The sequence below is a fragment of the Lynx canadensis genome, chromosome C1 (genome assembly GCF_007474595.2).
Source record: "Lynx canadensis isolate LIC74 chromosome C1, mLynCan4.pri.v2, whole genome shotgun sequence".
Taxonomy (NCBI): Eukaryota; Metazoa; Chordata; class Mammalia; order Carnivora; family Felidae; genus Lynx; species Lynx canadensis.
Genome location: NC_044310.1, coordinates 178220099 through 178236916, shown reverse-complemented (window position 1 = coordinate 178236916; position 16818 = coordinate 178220099). Strand labels below are relative to the sequence as shown.

At 40.2% G+C, this 16818-nt stretch overlaps 1 pseudogene; it reads right to left on the bottom strand.

The window, feature by feature from the left end:
- Window positions 1–928: 928 nt before the first annotated feature.
- On the bottom strand, window positions 929–2890 carry LOC115521117 (annotated as a pseudogene).
- Window positions 2891–16818: the final 13928 nt, after the last annotated feature.

The following is a 16818-nucleotide window of genomic DNA, read 5'->3' as shown; positions in this document are numbered from 1 at the left end:
ATATCACTGTTCTGCAGTACAATAAGATTAGAGATGGGTCAGACGCATGCTTTTCTTTATAGAATAAAGGAGAGTGATCGTGAAGGGCAGTGAAGAAGGATAACTGGCTTACCAGAGCCATTCTCTCTGGGAGATTCGTTTTAGGAAAGAGGCAATGTGGAGACTGAGGATCAGGAAATTGATTCCCTTAAAGGTTTCCTTGACCTTGTAGCTTCCGCAATGTCTTATGTACTTCCAGGTTGGTATGGACTGTTATTTGAAAACTGCTATTTTAATTCCAAATAAAATAAATAAAAATTGTCAATTCAACCCAAACCAGGAAGGGATTCATTAAGTCAGAACACTGGCCTTGCGACTGGAACATAAGAATGTGTAGGAGCAGGGTGCCTGGGTGGCTCAGTTGGTTAGGAGACCGACTTCGGCTCAGGTCATGATCTCGTAGTTTGTGAGTTTGAGCCCCACGTCGGGCTCTGTGCTGACAGCTCAGAGCCTGGAGCCTACTTCAGATTCTGTTCTCTCCCTCTCTCTACGCCTCCCCTGCTCACACTCTGTGTCTCTCTGTCTCTCAATAATAATAAATAAACGTTAAAAACAATTTTTAAAAAAAAGAATGTGTAGGAGCACCTCTTTAGTGACTTTGAAGTGTTTTTCAGATGAGATGCACCTTTTGAAGGTAAATCATGCAGACAAAATTCTTACAATCATAAAGTCTTAGGGTTTAACATCAAAAAATGCTTCTGAACTATCCCAAAATTCCAGTAATTTAAAAAAAACAAAAACAAAAACAATTGCATTGAATGTGTAAATTGCTTTGGATAATATTGACATTTTAACAATATTTATTCTTCCAGTCCATGACCAGAGAATATTTTTCCATTTTTTTTCATGTCGTAAGTTTATTTACAAACATATTGAGTATGCGGAATTCAAGACTTTGATCCATTTTTCAAAGAGACTGCACCTCTTAGAATGCTCCTTTTCACATCTGTTTAATGGATTAATTAAAACATCCTTATTTCTTAAGCAGTTGGTGCCTTACTATTAAAAAAAGGTGCAGCAAATCCAGATCCAAAGTACATAGTCATCATAATTAGTAACCGCCACTTGTTTTCCACTGAAAATGGCAAATTCTTCCCTGGGCCCTCCTCATGGTGGCTCCTATGGACCACAGAGGTTGTGAACTTCTGGATGCTCTGTCCCAACACAGCACTGTTGGAAGTTCTGTGAAAGGCACAGAGACCCCAGACTGTAGAAACGACAGCACCACGCCAAATCCTCCTCTTTTCATGACCTTGTTCCCTGGTCAATCCCAATCAAAATTGCACCAGCATTCTTCTCAAAGCTAGAACAAACAATCCTAAAATTTCTATGGAACCACAAAAGACCCTGAATAGCCAAAGTTATGTAGAAAAAGAAAACCAAAGCGGGAGGCATCACAATCCCGGACGTTAGCCTTTACTACAAGGCTGTAATCATCAAGACACTATGGTATTGGCACAAGAACAGACACATAGACCAATGGAATAGAATAGAGAACGTGGAATTGGACCCACACATGTAGGGCCAGCTAATCTTTGACAAAGCAGGAAAGAGTATCCACTGGAAAAAAGACAGTCTCTTTAGCAAATTGTGCTGGGAGAACTGGACAGCAAAATGCAGAAGAATGAAACTGGACCCCTTTCTCACACCATACACTCAAAATGAATGAACTCAAAAATAAACTCAAAATGAATGAAAGACCTACATGTGAGACAGGAAACCATCAAAACCTTAAAGGAGGAAACAGGCAACAACCTCTTTGACCTCAGCTGCAGCAATTTCTTGCTTGACACATCTCCAAAGGCAAGGGAAGTAAAAGCAAAAATGAACTATTGGGAGACCTCATCAAAATACAAAGTACTGCAAAGGAAACAATCAAGAAAACTAAAAGGCAACTAACAGAATGGGAGAAGATATTTGTAAATGACATATCGGTTAAAGGGTTAGTATACAGAATCTATAAAGAACTTACCAAACTCAACACCCGAAAAACAAATAATCCAGTGAAGAAATGGGCAGAAGACAAGAATAGACACTTTTCCAAAGAAGACATCCAGATGGCCAACAGACACATGAAGAGATGCTCAACATCAGTCATCACCAAGGAAATACAAATCAAAACCACATTGAGATACCACCTCACACCGATCAGAGTGGCTAAAATTAACAACTCAGGAAACAACAGATGTTGGTGAGGATGTGGAGAAATAAGAACCCTCTTACACTGTTGGTGGGAATGCAAACTGGTTCAGCTACTCTGGAAAACAGTGTGGAGGTTCCTCAAAAAATTAAAAATAGAACTACCCTATGACCCAGCAATAGTGCTACTAGGAATTTATGCAAAGGATACAGGAGTGCTGATGCATAGGGGCACATGTACCCCAGTGTTTACAGCAGCAGTCTCAACAATAGCCAAATTATGGAAAAAGCCCAAATTTCCATCAACTGATACATAGATAAAGAAGATGTGGTTCATATATACAATGAAATACTACTTGGCAATGACAAAGAATGAAGTCCTGCCATTTGCAACAACGTGGATAGAACTGGAGGGTATTATGCTAAGTGAAATAAGTCAGTCAGAGAAAGACAGATATTATATGTTTTCCCTCATAAGTGGAACTTGAGAAACTTCGCAGAAGACCATGGGGGGGAGGGAAGGGGAAAAAATAGTTTCAAACAGAGAGGGAGGCAAACCATAGGAGATTCTTAAATACAGAGAACAAACTGAGAGTTGATGGGGGAGGGGGCGGGAAATGGGTGATAGGCATTGAGAAGGGCATTTGTTGGGATGAGCACTGGGTGTTGTATGTAAGCGATGAATCATGGGAATCTACCCCCAAAACCAAGAGCACACCATATACACTGTATGTTAGCTAACTTGACAATAAATTAGATATAGATAGATAGATAGATAGGTAGATAGATAGATAGATATAAAGGTCATCATAAATTTGAATTAGTGAAGCTTTATAAGTTATGAAATAAGTAACTCTGCAGTATCTTCCTAAAATATTATGACATGTAATGGGAATTTGGGGGGAATTAGAGAATGAGTAGAAATAAATGCAAGAGTTACAAAAGAAAAAAGAAAAAAAAAAGTGTTCTCCAGGACTTAGGCAACTCAGCTTTTGAGATGCACATGTAAGTTATGTAGTTATGACCCCCATTTGTCTCCTCCACCCCTGTGCTTAGATTTCCATCACGTATGTAAGGTCTTCATTTGGTTGTAGTCTATAGGGTAGTAATTATTGTGATTAAACTAGTCTTAATTTACCAGCAATTTTTTTAGTGCATACTCCAGGCAGGCATTGTGCTAAATTGTAAGAAATACATTATCTAATCACTCCTTATGCTCATGAAATAGAGAAAGTAACTGGATGTGGGGAAACCAATGGTGCATTGGTATTTCATGATAGCGTGTTACTTCATTTGAACTTAGAATGTTATAACAAACTACTCTCATTCCGTAAATTTGTCTAATGTTAGCCTAACTTCGAAAAACATTTATCTAATGCTTCCTCCCACCCTCTGCCCCACTCTTTAGACTAGAAGCAGAGAGTGTCTCTCTGAATTTGGTAGAAACCACCAGAGGATTCTCTCTCTGTCTCTTTGTACCTGCCTTTCTCGACTACCCTGCCTATAATCTTATCACTCTTGCTACTCTCGACACTCTGTGTAGTCCAGCCAAAATGGCCTTCTTCCTCCCCAGTCCCAGACATTCTCACAGACTGACCACTTTCTGGAATGAGCCTCTCCCTCCCATTCCCCTCCAACATTCTCCTCTCCCCTCAGATCCTAGCACGGACGAAAAGCGCCCCGCCCCCCATCCTGTGCTCTTGCAGAGCCTTGAACTTCCAATCTCAGTTTGTAATCATATTATTGTCTCTTCTATTATTTGATTATGTCTGCCTCTCTCACTAGCCTCGAAACTACACGAGGGCAGAGTCTTTGGATACTTTGCCTCCATAGTCTCTTCGGTTCTGGAAGCTAGAAGAAGCTAAAAAAAAAACGGTTAGCTATTTGTATGAATGGTCTAACCCTGCTTGAGATACTCCAGACCTGGATCCTCAAAATATATTCAAAAGGACAAATCTCTGGAGTATGGTCTTCAGCCCCAACCCTTGCCTTGCTAGGTCCAGGGAACATATGAGGTATATACAACGTTCTGGAGACTTTTTCGGACACCTGCCTGGTATAGGGAGCCAATGAAACAGAAACTAAGAACTGGGCTTCCCTAGTGGTTAGTGCTACCCCTGCACTCTCCTGGCCTCAAGGTGATCCTCTCTCTGGGTCCTCTCCAACTGGGTCTGAGTTTCGCCCACCTGGTTCACTCCTGAACCTCCAGCACCTAGCAGACTGCCGGTCACACCGCTGGTCACCGGTAGACATTTATGGAATAAATCAGTGAACGAATCCGTCCTTGACCTAAGCTTCCCCTGAAGTGCAAAGCCCCCTGAAACTGCCCAGTAGCATACGTGTTTGGCACCTACACGCTGCTGGACATCTTTCTGTATTAATCTCACTCCCTTGTTTAAAACGTGCCCATTTAGTTTTCTCTCTGATTCGTCAATTTCCGCACACAAACTGCCAATTCACTCGGAGAGGCAGGCAGCAAAATAACTGAAGTCGACCAAAAAAACTGTCTTTTTCTCATAACCCAAAAAAGCAAGGATGAAACCAGTTGTCCCACTCTTTTCTCAGCCAAATGTGCCTTGAAAGATTTGATTTTTGAGCTCAGAAGCCAGCTCTCTAATTATCTAAACAATTCTAAAAGTACAAAACACCATATTTACATATGCAAAGCAAGAAAGAGGAATTAGAATACTTAATTTATTCACCCAGTTGAATGTTGAAACAACTACGGATTCAGATGCCGGGGTTTTTATTTTTTACAAATTCGCAACTCCAAAGTGGCTTTATAGTCTGCTTTTTTACGTGGCATCAGGGTCCTCAATATCTCATCTCGGAACAATTGATATGTTAAGAATTTAAGTTTTTAGGTAAATATTTGGACCATGTTTGCAAATTAAGGTTCCATAAGCAAGATTGTTGGCCTACAGGCCTCTCTTGAAAATGAGGTCCTTGGTCTGCAAACATTTTGTTTTAATACCTAGGTGAAGAACAGGGAGGAGGCTGCATTGATGGCTTAATAGCTTTTTCTTCCTGGGTAGACTCATTACGGATGAAAGTGATTATTTTGAAATCCATTTCATTCTAAGCAAATGTCTCTACCCTGGAAAAATAAAACAGAGCCACTGCTGGCTAGCTCCTGAGAAACTGGTGCCATTCTATTCAGTGTTCTTCCTTATTACTCCCAGTTGTTTAAATGAATGCCTATAATGGCCCCATCCCCCTTGTGGTCCCATATAAAAGTGAACTCGCTCAAGGGGAAAAAAAAAAGATATTCTAATGAAATTATAACCTTACATAAGTCTTTCTAGGTCAACAATAATGCCCTCCTTTTCTAATTTTATTCCAGTTCACAGCAGAGTTAAGGTCCAGCTCCATCCCGGAATGACACATTTTCCTCTCGGTGGTCTTCCTGCTGTTTCATGCTGAGCATCATTCCTGGAGGGATGTCTCCCGTGGGAGCACCTCTCAGTCCATAAACACCCTAACGAGTACTCCAGCCTGTCCTGATCTACCTTCTCATGGCACGTGAAGTGAAATTATCTGTAAAATAAGTAGAGAGAAGGAATTGAGAGCTGGGAAAGTTTTACTAAATGGAAACATTAAAATATAATAATTAACATAATGCTTGGACCTTTGAGTTCTTTTATTTTCCCTAGTTTCACTTTTTCCTGACTATCTAAGAATCAAAGCTTCTTTATTTCACTAAGATTGGCTTAAGAGCTTAAATTCTCCTTTCTGCTAGTTATCTAGGGAACCCAAGAAATAGCTAATTGAAAGATTTCACATTCTTATTTATTCTTTCTTTTTCCAACTGGTTGCATCATTTTACCCTTGTTCAAGGACTAGCCTCTGAGAGCACAAAGTCAGATGCGACAGTGTGTTGTGTAGCACAACCAGACAAAGGCAGTATTCCATATGGGTTTGGGGGAAGGAAGAGGCAGAAGTCATTATTTACCTGGCCTGCATAGTCTGCGGCAGGAATTTTGAATACAGTTCTCAAGTGTGTCAACTTTGACAAGATACCTAGCTATAAAAATATCTGGAAAATTAAAAAAAAAATAAGTCGCAGCAACTTCCTACTTGATATGTCTCTAGAGGCAAAGGAAACAAAAGCAAAAATGAACTATTGGGACCTCATCAAGACGAAAAGCTTTTACACAGAAAAGGGAACAATCAGCAAAACTAAAAATCAACCAATGGAAGGGGGGAAGGTATTTGCAAATGACATATCAGATAAAGGGTTAGTATCTAAAATGTATAAAGAAGTTATCAAAATCAACACCCCAAAACAAATAATCCAGGGAAGAAATGGGCAGAAGACATGACCAGACACTTTTCCAAAGAAGACATCCAGATGGCTAACAGACACATGAAAAAATTCTCACCTCTCATCATCAGGGAAATAGAAATCAAAACCACAATGAGATATCACCTCACACCAGTCAGAATGGCTAAAATTAATAACTCAGGAAACAACAGATGTTGGTGAGGATGTGGAGAAAGAGGAACACTTTTGCACTGCTGGTGGGAATGCAAACTGATGAGACACTCTGGAAAATAGTATGGAATTTCCAGAAAAAATTAAAACTAGAACTACCCTATGACCCAGCAATTGCACTACTAAGCATTTATCCAAGGGACACGGGTATGCTGTTTCGAAGGGGCATGTGCCTCCCAATGTTTACAGCAGCACTATCTACAATAACCAAAGAATGGAAAGAGCCCAAATGTCCATTGATGGATGAATGGACAAAGAAGATGTCGTATGTATATATGATGGAATATTACTCAGTGATCAAAAAGAATGAAATCTTGCCATTTGCAACTACATGGATGGAACTGGAGGGCATTATGCTAAGTGAAATAAGTCAGTCAGAGAAACACAAACATCACATGACTTCACTCACATGTGGAATTTAAGATACAAAACAGATGAACATAGGGGAAAGGAAGGAAGAATAATATAAAGACAGAGAGGGAGATAAACCATAAAAGACTCCTAAATACAGAGAACAAACTGAGAGTTGATAGAAGGGTGTTGGGTAGAGGGATGGGCTAAATGAGCAAGGGGCATTACACTTGTCGGGATGAGCACTGGGTGTTCCATGTAAGTGATGAATCATTAAATTCTATTCCTGAAATCATTCTTACACTATATGTTACCTAGCTTGGATTTAAATTTAAAAACATAATAAGAATAAGTAAAAAATTCAAAAAATAAAAAACAAATAAAGATACCTGAAGATATTCATTATTGTAACCCTTCAGGAAGATAACAAGTTTTATTGGGAATCACTCAGCCTGCCCTAAAGAGGAAGATCAACAGGTTGGTGACCATGCAGCTGATTACAAATAGCATATTCAAAATAATAGAAGTGGTCCCAACACATATTTTAAATTCTCTTTTGCTAGGAATTAGCAAGCACCTGAACCATGGCACCAAATGAAGCATTTCTTCTCCCTCCTCAAAATACCTTCTTGTACTTTGAAAATTGTGCTGATTGCCCTGTGAGGCCCCATCCCAAGATGGCCACTGTCCTCTACGGGTCCTAAGTGCATAAATTATCACTCTTAAATGTATTTGAAGGAGATGTGGTTTCAACCAGAAGCTCTACTAAACTCTGGACCTTCCATCAGTTACCTGTTTCCCGGGTTAATGATGTCACTCTACAGCTGTCCACACCTGAGTCGTCCATAAGACGGTCACCCAGATTTTCAGAATTTGCCTGATTCTTCTTTTTTGGGTTATCACCTCCGTGGGTAACTGAGGGAATTGGTAAAGGAGGCAGGGGTCTATTTACTCAGTCCTTTCGAGTCACTTTGATAAAATACGAGATTCCAAAATGTGAATTCTGCGATCTTCCTCCCCCTTTCCTTACAACCATCATGCCCTAAAAATGCTGCTTCACTTTAACACATTAATTCCATTTTTGTGAATGTACCCTAGAGAAATAAATTTAAAGTATACAAAAACCTTTATGCCCAAAGACACTAGTGAAAATTCATTGTAATAGAAAAAAATAGAAATATTCTAAATAGCCAACAATAAAAGAATGATTAAATAAACTTTGAGGTATCCGTTACAAATTGGTTTGCAAAAGTTGAAAACAACATGTAGGTGTGTACTATAACATCTGATATAACATAAGAAATTTTAAAATCTGGGTGTGCATACTGTATTAACTTCCCATTGCCGCTGTAAAAAGTTACCATGAATTTAATGGCTTAGACAATATGAGTGGATTATCTCAGTCGGAGAGGTCGAATGCCTGAGATGCATCTCAGTGGCCTCCACTCAAGGCATCTGCAGGACTGCATTCCTCCGGGGTATTCCAGGGGAGGATCCATTCCCTGCTTTTTCCAGCTTCTAGAGGCCATCTGCAGGCCTTGGCACAGGGTCCTCTTCTCCAGTAAGCTACCATTTTTCTGGCCTTCTTTTCTGCCCCCTTCTTCTACTTTTAAGGACCCACATTGGGCACACCTAAATAATCTAGGAGAGTCTACCTTCTTTAAGGTCTGCTGATTGGCAACTCAATTACATCTGCGGTTTTAATTCCCCTTTTTCATGTAATTTCACATATTAGAAGTAAGATGTGGATACCTTTGGGCTGGGTTTGGGCAGGGATATTATTCGACCTACACACACTGTGCAAGAGAAACAAACCAGACAACCAAACAAAACTAAAAACAAAGGCGAACAATGATACAACTAAGCATAGAAACTCCAGATGAGATGAGAATATACCAAAATGTTTGCATTGCTCGGTGCGGTGTGGGTTATTGTTTTAGTCTCCTTGCTTTTCTACGATTTCCCGTTTTTCCTGTGATTTATTATTTTCTAAATATTAATAAAATTCTTATTTTGATCATGGGAAAAATAAGTCTCATCAAAAAAAAAATTTTTTTTTAAGCCCTGTGGCTATAGCGGCCTGGAATTTTACTCTTTTACCTTTTCACATGAATTTTCTGACTTGCAAATCAACTAGTTAAAGGGAATGAAAGAATGGTAAGTGCAAATAGTTATTGATCAGTACAATTCACCCTGAAAATATATAGTAACACCAACCCCATCGACTTAGAGAGGTCAGAATTGCCCGTCGACTTGTGGTTATGTCTTATCTCTACAATTAAAAACCAAACAATTTAAGAGCAAGTATCAATCACATTTTTTATTGTCAAACTGCTAAAGAGACTGTTTAAAAGAAGGTATAATCTGATCCTCATACAAATATAAAATAAACCCGTCAAAGATTTTAACTCGATAATTAATAAGGGGACCAGTAAGATGTTACAACCTGTCCAGAGGAGAATTTAAAGGACCATACATATATGTAATCAGATAAGGAATTCTGAAATAAATTCACAACGGGATGCCAAACAGGTATATTCACAGGGTAATAATCAATTCCTTTCCACCAGACAAAATTAACTTAAATTTCCATGGACAAGACCAGTAATTACAGTAATGTAATTATTATTTACATTATTACCAATTCTCTACAACTCAGAGAGTTGCAAAAATAGCCAAAAGACAATGAAAATCAGAGATAACCCAGAAGGTCATGCTAGACAAGACATTCAAAATTCCTGGGTTTTTTTTTTCTTTTCCTTTTTCCTTTCTGTTACTGGCCCATTTCAGTATTCTTCCTCAATTTTTTCTGACAATACAATACCTCACATCGTACCTTGTATGTAGTGGGCACTTGCTATAAATTTGGGTTTTGAATGTTTGATTGAAAGTTCAATTCTGCACTTATTGTCCTAATTGTACTTGGAATGCCAATCATCCTATTCTTTTTTTTCTTTGTCTGAGGCCCCTAGATCGTTGCTCTTCTTGCCTAGCTATGCTTAACATAAGAAGAAAAACGTTTCTGCCCTCGGGGTTTAGCTGGACCGATTAGGACAATATCGCAGAAAGAGAACGAGCACCTGATATTGAGTCTTACCATTAGTTTTGTACAATTATGACAAGAAGTGATCTCAGGCCTTGTTAGGACTGGAAGCGATAGACTCTCTCCCCTATCTTGAGCAGGAACTTATGTGGCCCTGAAACAGAAAACACTCCAGAGATGGCCAGGTGGCAGTCAGCATTCTGGTCTGGGTTGTGTATCTAGAAGATCACAGCAAGATTTCCCTCCAGTCTTCCAAAGCTAAAATAAGCTATGTGTTTCTCAACAAGTGTTAAAGTTTTCTTGAAAAGGCTTCGTTTTTAAAGAATCCCTTCCCATAACGTCGGCAAAAAGCCATAAACATAGATGGACTTTTCCTTCAGGAACTAGAGAAACCAAACAGCTTCAGAACATGGTCTAAGTCCAAGACGTTCACCGGATGGGTAAAGAGGCAGAAATTAAGCACAATTAGAATTCCAACTGAAGTCATCAAAATCGGAAGGCTGAAAAGAAATTTTAAAAAATCTGTGAAAGATTCCAGCTACTCACACCAACAACTTCAAAAATAATAACAATTGTATTTTAAAAGGCGATGTATTTTAAAAAGGTGATGTATAGAGAGATATCAATGCAATCTTATAACCAGTATCAGTCCTCTAGTACCCTTGGATACACGGAAAACCAGATCAAACCAAACAAGGTGAGATACATCTTTCCAATTAAGACCCTGAACAATTTAGGGGCACCTGGGTGGCTCAGTCGGTTAAACTTCCAACTCTTGATTTCAGCTCAGGTCATGATCTCAGGGTTCGAGATCCCAGGGAGAAAGCCCTGGGTTGGGCTCTGGGCTGACAGTGTAGTGCGTAGCCTAATTAAGTTTCTCTCTCTCCCTCTCTCTCGGCCCCTCCCTCACTTATGCATTCTCTCTCTCTCTCTCTCTCTCTCAAAATAAACTAAAAAAAAATAAATAAAACCCTGAACAGTTTAAAGTACAGAATGATCTATCCACATTCAAAACAAAACAAAACTCTTCCATAATCATTTATAATTGCCCCTCAATCAAATCAGTCTGTGATTTGAAAGAATACATACAAGGAAGAAACAAGTTTGGCATGGCACCAACAATCGGCCAACACCTTGGCATCCGTTCGTATAGAATCCGCCACTAACGGTCATAGTAATTCTTCTCATTACGGTGTTTGCATGCACATAAATCAGATTCAGGTGAATTTACAACGTGCCATGAACTGTCAGACTTAGAGCAGCCAGCAGATTGTCTTAAGTGATACAGGATTCATGCCTTTGAGCAGCACATCGCTCTCAGAGCTATTGGACTACATTCCAGATGTACCTTCCTCAGTATTTTTCCATTTCCATAAACTGATGAGTTTATGTGTGACATTTTAAACTTTGATTTTTTTGCTGTTGCCTGATTTTCATTCTAAGTGGATCTTGAAACTTAGATCGGGGGAGGAAACCACATGCAGTCTTTTTAAATGAGATCTGATTTTTTTTTTTTTTAAGACCAAAGCACCCTTGGTGCAGAGGCAGCATGTGGCCATGTTCCCTTAGAGTGTCGCCCATTTAACACTTCAAGCTGCCATCTCTGCAGGCATTTGAGCTTTTTCTCTTCCTCCTGAGCTTACAATTTCCAGGTGCACTTCAAACAGACTGAGAAAGATAGCCCCTTGACTGCATGCATTTCAAGCCTATCTTTCACATAGGATCTAAGCAGCTGCCACATTAAACAGGAAACCCATGGGTCAAAATCCAAACTGAGAGGGAAGAGGTAACAAGCAGACCTGAGCCAGAGGTAATTTATGATTAAGTTAATGAAATTCTAATTAGCCTTATAAAGCCCCGAAGTGTTTCCTGCAATGGCTTGTCATGAAGCCTTTATTCAAGGAAAGCCAGAGTGCGTTAGATGTGGGTCAGGTAGCATATCGTCACATAGATTCATTGTTTATATTCTCTCTTTAACACCCAAGCAAACTCTTAAAGGCAGAAAGGTAATATGAAGCATTGAAGGGAAAAAAAAAAAAAAAAGCAGCAATCTGTTCAGACCCAATGTGACCCTTGCTCGGGGGACATCTGGGTAATTGTTCAATTTCTCCTGATTTACAAAACAGATTGTTATCAGCCTAAATAACATTTAATAAATTCACCAAAGAGCACTTCTGGCCTGCTGTCCAGGTCCTTTTAAGAGTGGAATTGTCATTAGAATTAAGAACATCTCAGAATCAAAAATAGAATGTTATTAACAGTAAGAACCCTTACTTAATTAAGCATGTCTACTCACAGGCATTGAGCAGTGCCCTCTGCAGAGCAGAGGGAGGGATGAAGATCTTCTAGCAAGTTGCCTGTGTGGGAATGAGTCCCCGTTAATCAGGCGTGCCCAGATCAGGCCTGCGCCAGCGATGGGAGGCATTGCAGTGTTAATGGAGGGAGCCTGCGCAATCTAGTCTGAAGTGTTATAGCTGGGAAATATATCTCAAGAGAGAGAGGAACAGAGAGTAACTGTGCTTATTTAAAAAAGAAGAGAAGAGTCAAAGATAAGCCCATGTTCAGACTCACTTTCACACTTTTAGATTTAATTAGCTTATTAGGATAAAATCATATTCAAAAGGCAACAGCTGAAAAAATCATTGCCGGCCAACATTCAGAATCCTAGCTCTCCAACTTGGACCTTCCTTGATCTGATTTACTGGCGTCCCATTACTTTGATAATTATCCAAACAGTTTATGCAGGACCTGTGCAGGTAGGCTGATATGCCGGCCTGCAAAAACTAACCCTTGAGATCTTGGGTTTCGTGTCCTTTGCCACTCTGGCCTACATCCAACTGCTTTCCTTTGATTCTGTCATTGGAGAAGATTTCCAGGGTCATCGATTCCCTCCTATTTCTCGGCTCTAGTGCAGTGGTTGCAACGTGAGTTTGTTGCAAGAAAAACAATTTCCTCTGTCCAAGTTTCTTCTAGATGGACTAAGAATTAAATTTACATGAGACAGATTAACCAGAGAACATCAAACTTAGTTTTATATGTATAGGGAATCCACACGGACATGAAATTCCAAAGACAGGCAAAATGAGGTATATATATGTCATCCAGAGCTAAGGAGCAGGGTAGGAGTCCGGGATACAAAAGGGAAGAAGGTCATTAGCAAGCAGGTGAGGAGAGATGTTTGGAAAACCAAGGTGCCCTGCTGCGCAGATCAGTTTCTTAGGTAAAAGGTAATCTCTGAATAGCTGTCTTCCTGGTACACTTCTTCTTCTAATCTTTTTAGGTAGTTAGGAGGGGGAAGGTCAAAGTTTCTTCCTGAGTCTTTTGGTCCTTGACTGGTTTCAGCGCAAAATAATCTACATGCCTTTGAGACCGTGCATGTTGGGGTGGTCTGCCCTTGGCCCCCAGATATTAAACTTGAAAAAAAACCTTTCATAATGATACCTAATAATATTTATCTTTCATGCAGCACTACATAAAACGTAATTACTTCTAATACATTGTTTCATTTAATTCTTTTAGGTATCCTTTGAGGAAAGTATCGTTTGTACCTCCATTTTCCAGACGGGAACACTGAAGCATAGAGACTAATAATTTTTCAGGGCTATGTAGTGGGACCAACATTTAAACAAAGGTATTTTGTTTTTAACATCTTCACTGACACCCCATAACTCACTATGCTATGTCTGCCTCTCCATTTTCTATGAATTTGAGATGCTCATTTAACTGTTGAACAATAAATAATTTTTACACACCCTGCCCTGGAAATATTACTATCACCCAGGATCCCCAAGTGCTTAATGTATTTATAACAAGAACAATGACAAATGATGATAACGCAGACTTGCATAGAAAGGACAAATTGTTCTAAGTTGCAGGATGCGTTCATCAACCAGCATGATTAAACTGTCCCCACTTAAAATAATTCAAGTTTTCATTCCTTCATACTCATGCCCACTGTCCCCAACTGTAACCAACATCTGAAAGAGCACCTCCAGTTTAACAAACTCAGGGTTTCCCTGGAAGAAAACTTCCCATGAAAATACATTACAGGAAGTCAAAGAAAACACACGCTATTTTTTAGAACCATGACTGGTCTTTTTCAAATCACGGGGGCATGTGTTCATCTGTTCTATCAAGTGTCCTGAAAAATAGATGGTAAGGTATTAGTTAAAAAAAAATGTGTGTGTGTGTGTGTGTGTGTGTGTGTGTGTGTGTGTGATATGCACACACATATGGGTAAGAGTACTACTTCAACTGTGATTGATAAATTAAAATCATTGTTAATCACTTAAATCTAAATTGCATTGGAGCTGTCAGAATAAATACCCTGGATTGAGGCTAAGAAATCTAGAGCATGTTTAAATTGGGATTTTATTTTTGTTATTTGGGCTTTGAGTTCTTTTGTAGAGTGGAGGGGATCACTCTCCACGAATGTCACTAGCGAAAAACAAAAGGCAAAGTGAAAACCAAGAAATAGATTATCCCTAGACAATATGTTACATCCCAACTCCACCATTTCCTGGACAATTCCCTGAGACGTGATTAGCCTCGTTTCACAGACGAAGGGATTCAGACTTGGACAGGTTAAGCAATTTCCCGAGGATACTCAGACAGAAGGAAATGAGTAAGGATTTCAACCACACTGTTCTTGCTTCTTCTTCTGTACCTGCTAGCACTTCTCCCCAGAAAGATCATGATGCCTTCTCCCCATGTCTCCCTTTGCCTGATTCATTCTTACTGGTCCTTCAGGACTCATCTTAGATGTTACTTTCTATAGAAAGCCTTCCCTGGAACCCGTGTCTGGATTGAGCACCTCTTGTGTGTGTTCCCATAATACTCTAGGCACAGCATCCCCATCACCTCATCTGCATGGTATAATGTAGCTGCCTATTTTCTTTTTTTTTTTTTTAATTTTTTTTTCAACGTTTTTTATTTATTTTTGGGACAGAGAGAGACAGAGCATGAACGGGGGAGGGGCAGAGAGAGAGGGAGACACAGAATCGGAAACAGGCTCCAGGCTCTGAACCATCAGCCCAGAGCCTGATGCGGGGCTCGAACTCACGGACCGCGAGATCGTGACCTGGCTGAAGTTGGACGCTTAACCGACTGCGCCACCCAGGCGCCCCAATAGCTGCCTATTTTCTTAACGGGACTTTCCTCTTCCATCCCCAACCACTGACTAAGGGTACCTTAATTACTACGGACTATGGTTTATTCAGTGTTCCATCCTCTGGGTTTAGCATAATGTCTAGCACACCACAGGCACCCCAGTGTTTACTTCAGAATAAAAACATCCGTGGTCAGGGGCACCTTGGTTGGCTGAGTCAGTTAAGCGTGCAGCTTCTGCTGAGGTCATTATCTTGCAGTTTGTGAGTTCCAGCCCCCCATCAGGCTCTGCACTGACATCTCGGAGCCTGCTTAGAACTCTCTCTTCTCTCTTTCTGCCCTTCCCCCATTTGCTCTCCCTAAATAAATACATAAGATTTTAAAAAATCAATAGTTAAATGAATGGATGTAGACTCCCAAGCCACATACCTTGCTGCCACGGGTTAAGTGGCTTCTCAGCCAGCAACGCGCTGCCTCGCAGATCAAGCGTGTGGCAGCACTGAGCACAGGGCCCAAGGGGAAATCGGCACTCAGTAAGCATTCTCAATAGTTAAATCCAGGTAGAGCACCCAAGGGCCTAAGCCAATTATATCAGAGAAGGGCATGAGCTTTCTCATATTTCAAATCAATTAAGACTTTGTCAATAGCACAGCAGTTTCGTCCTGGTATTGAAAACACAATTATTTCCTCATTATTTAAGTGGTGGCAAAGGATGAACTGCATGTGGCTCACTTAGCAGAAGTACAACTACGATGCTATTTTGTAAAATTCAGGCTGAGTAGACAGGACTAAAGACCGCAAAGACCAAACAAATGAAAATAAGCTCTCCTTTGGCTTTTTTTTTTTTTAAATCCCAGTGCTTTGCAAGGCCACAGGTGAGAACAAACAAAGAAATAAAATCACCTTGTTTTCTGTGAGCAATGCCACCAGAGTTCAAGTCTTGTTTGAGAAGACACGCAAGAGTGGTTAAAAGGGGGAGGAAAGCATGGTATTCCAAGGGAATTAGCCCTGATACTGAGAAGAGAATGAACAGAAAGGGGAACGTGGGAGAGGAAAACAAGATGATAGAAACTAAGAAAATCTTACTTTTCAGTCCTCTGGGCTTACTCTCTCTCTCTCTCTGTCTCTCTCTCTGTCCTTCTGTGTGGGTGTGTGTGGGTGTGTCTCATTCTCTCTTTCCTCCCCCCCTCCCCACATTCCCTTGGGAATATAAAAGAAGAAATAGAGTTACTACCTCTAGTTGAACACACAGGTGGTAGGCAGAATAATGCACCCCCCCCCAAAAGATGCCTATGTCTTAATCACCAGAACCAAGAATAGATCACTTACATGGCTAAAGGGATTTTCCAGCATGTGGATCTTCTGGGTGGATGCAATGTATTTGCAAGGATCCTTGTAAGTAAAAGAGGGTGACAGGAAAGTAACAGAACTATTTGAAGACGCTACGCTTCCTGCTTTGAACACGGTAGAAGGGTCCACAAAGGATGCAGATAGCATCTAGCAACTCGAAAAAGCAAGCAAACAGATTATTCCTCCACAGGTCTGCCAGCACTTGATTTTGGCCTAGTGAGACCCATTTCAGACTTCTGACTTCTAGAGCTGTAAGAGAATAAGTTTGTGTTGCTTGATGCCACTGAGTTTGGAG